At 27.9% G+C, this 3,148-nt stretch overlaps 1 pseudogene; it reads right to left on the bottom strand.

Moving 5' to 3' along the window:
* Window positions 1-1,661: 1,661 nt before the first annotated feature.
* On the bottom strand, window positions 1,662-2,902 carry LOC145107318 (acyl-CoA--sterol O-acyltransferase 1 pseudogene; annotated as a pseudogene).
* Between the last annotated feature and the right edge of the window lie 246 nt (window positions 2,903-3,148).

Here is a 3,148-nt window from a genome sequence, read left to right on the forward strand (position 1 = left end):
AGAACAATGGTAGCAGTCCTAGGTTTCTTACAGAATCGATAAACCATTCACGATTTCACAACGAGTAGAGATTACTATTTTACAATATCCATCTTGTTCTTCAATGTAAGACCTTGTTCCCATATTTTAAGAGAGAGAGAGAGAGAGAGAGAGAGAGAGAGAGAGAGTCATAAGTACTATTTGTGTGCAACATACAAAGGGTGTTTATGTCATTTCACATACACTTGCAGAATCTAATAACAACGTTAGTCATAAGGACCAAATATGTGCAATTTGCCTCCAAAAGGACTACTATGCAAAAACGATTTCATAAGGACTATATTAGGAAAAAAACTCTAAAAAATTAGGACCATTTATGAAAAGAAAATTATTTTTTTGTCAAAAACAAAAATAAAATAAATATATCATAATTCATACTTTTTGTACGCTTTAAATAGACATTAATATTGATATATAAAAAACAAAAAAAATCAAAATTTTAGCTTAGATTCATATTGTGTTGTTTTTTTAGTATTTAGCTTAGATTCATATTCTGGTATATTCGTTTATTTATATATTAATATAGATGTCTATACAAAAAAGATTAAAATATATAAATTTCGTTATATTCGTTTGTTTTATTAATTATAAGTTTATCTTAAAAAAACAAAAAAAAAAAAAATATGATTTTTTTGCTATGATTCGGTACATATACATTCATCCTCTTAATGTACATCTTCTTTTTTGGCTCTAGATTATTATATCTCTAACCGAGCAGATTTAACCCAACTTTTCTATATATATATATATATATATATATATATATATATATATATATATATATATATATATATATATATATATACAAAATGTTCAGAAATAAACATAATGGAAAACAAAATAACTTTATATATATATATATATATATATATATATATATATATATATATATTCAGGTTCATTTGGGACCATGCTAATTTTGTAAGACCGTGAGACCAAATCTAAAAATAATTTTAAAATGCAAAATAAAAAAAATCCAAAAATTCTTTTATTAATTATTATTTTCGTCACTTTAATTACCTAAAAAAAATTAACGTTTTTTTGAAAAATACGTGAAATATTCTAATAGAATATTACATTGTAAATATTATAATGTGATTTTTAGAATGTTAGAATATTTTATTAGATTTGTCATATATGTAAAATATTCTAATATTCTACTAGAATATGTAAAAAAAAGTATTTTTTAATTATTTTTATTTTTTTGGTATTTTTTTTTTAATTTTTTCTTTGGAAAATATAAATGACGAAAATAATATTTGAAAAAAAAATTTCGAAAATTTTCAAATATTTTGCATTTTAAAAATGGTTTTTTTATCTACAAAATGATTGGCTAAGATTGCGTCTCACGGTCTTACAAAATTAGGTCGTCTCACATGAACCTAACTATATATATATATATATATATATATATATATATATATATATATATATATATATATATATATATATAAAATCGAAAATAAAATAACTTTGTTTAAGCACATATAATTTAATTAGATATGAATAACAAAGATAGTTTAATTAAATATGATTAATATATATAATAAAAAGATGTTACTATATATATAAATGTGTGTTCTCTTTTCATGAAAATACCACTAATTAAAAAAACTATACAATGATAAAGGATATTAATATAAACCGGTAAAAGAAAATGGATTGAAACAGAGATAATCCAGACTAAAGCAGAAGGTTGTTGCTACATAGACAATTATACATGAAACTAAAAGTATGGACATGAATACTCATCTGGCCTAATTAGATATCCATGCTTAAAAAGCCCTGCAAATGCCAATAGCTCTCTACAACCTCTAGCAAAGGGATTCAATCTCATGAATGGTGGAAAGAACAGCCAAAAGCTCGTAGTTATCACAAACACCAACGTTAATACCCGGGATACCACTCGTAGGGGCTTGAACTGACGACCAATGGTTTTCTTGATCACTATCTCAATTCCGACCCAAACCCCTTGAATTACGAAAAACCAAGTGACTTCCCATGTTGGGGTTAACCGGCCAAGGTAGTAAAATATTATCTCGTGCATGATCCCAGACACAAGAAACGTTGTGAAAACAGCGGGCACCGATACCCATCTTTCAGGAACTACACCCCTAAAGATTGCTCGAGATGGGTGGTAGACTGTAGGGCGTAGTATACTAGACACCATAAGGTTCCATCTTTTTCCCCAAAAGTTCTGGACAGAGGTTGCGTGGTGAGGCTCATCAAATTGTGGTTCAAGCTCAACGCCAACTAGGGTTCGAGCTAAAGAAGCAGCCACAGCTAGGATTAACTCCAGCCAGAAGAAGATGTAATAAGAATAAATTGATGTTAACAACAGAGGATGGAGATTGGCTTTATAGTCATAGGCCTTGATTGCAATCAGTAAGAGAAAAACTCTGGGAGCATAATCTATGATGGATCTTTGGGGCCTTTTTGTGATTTGGTCGGATGTGTCTTCTTGGTTTCTTTTGACCTTGATAGGCAGGCAAGCTGTAGAAATGAAGTGAGATAAAGGGAGGGGTGGCTTTGAAGATAAAGGGCCTTTACCAAAAGAATAAAGAACGAGCTTGAAGCTTCCAAGCCACGAAATGAAGAAAAAGGTTGGACCACAAAGAAACATCGTGTGCAGATTTAAAGGAAGATAGAAGAAGAGAAACATAACAGGAAACAAAGCCACGAATCGAGTTGTACCAGGTGCAGTAAACTTGCCAACACTGTGACAGTAGAAGAGAGATGCCACAGCTAAACTCCAATCTAAAATGAAATTGTATGCTTCCCCCTCCATCCGGCTATTAATTTTTATGTTTCTCAATCCTTGATGATATGAATTCTGCTGCTGATGATAGAATATATAAATATGGGGATGTAAATAAAAATTGATAATTCTATAAGCACGCATCATCCTTTTTAAACTTTTTATTTTTATTATTATTATTATTATTATTATTATTATTTTTTATTTTTTTTATTTTTTTTTTGTCTATTTTGTCTTCTATTGTTTTTTATTAATATTATTTAACTTATTTGATTTATTATTATTATTATTATTATTATTATTATTATTATTATTTAGAAAATATTAAAAATAACAATAATATAAATAATA

Source organism: Lactuca virosa, chromosome 4, assembly GCF_052849685.1.
Source record: "Lactuca virosa cultivar CGN04683 chromosome 4, Lactuca_virosa_CGN04683_v6, whole genome shotgun sequence".
Lineage (NCBI taxonomy): Eukaryota > Viridiplantae > Streptophyta > Magnoliopsida > Asterales > Asteraceae > Lactuca > Lactuca virosa.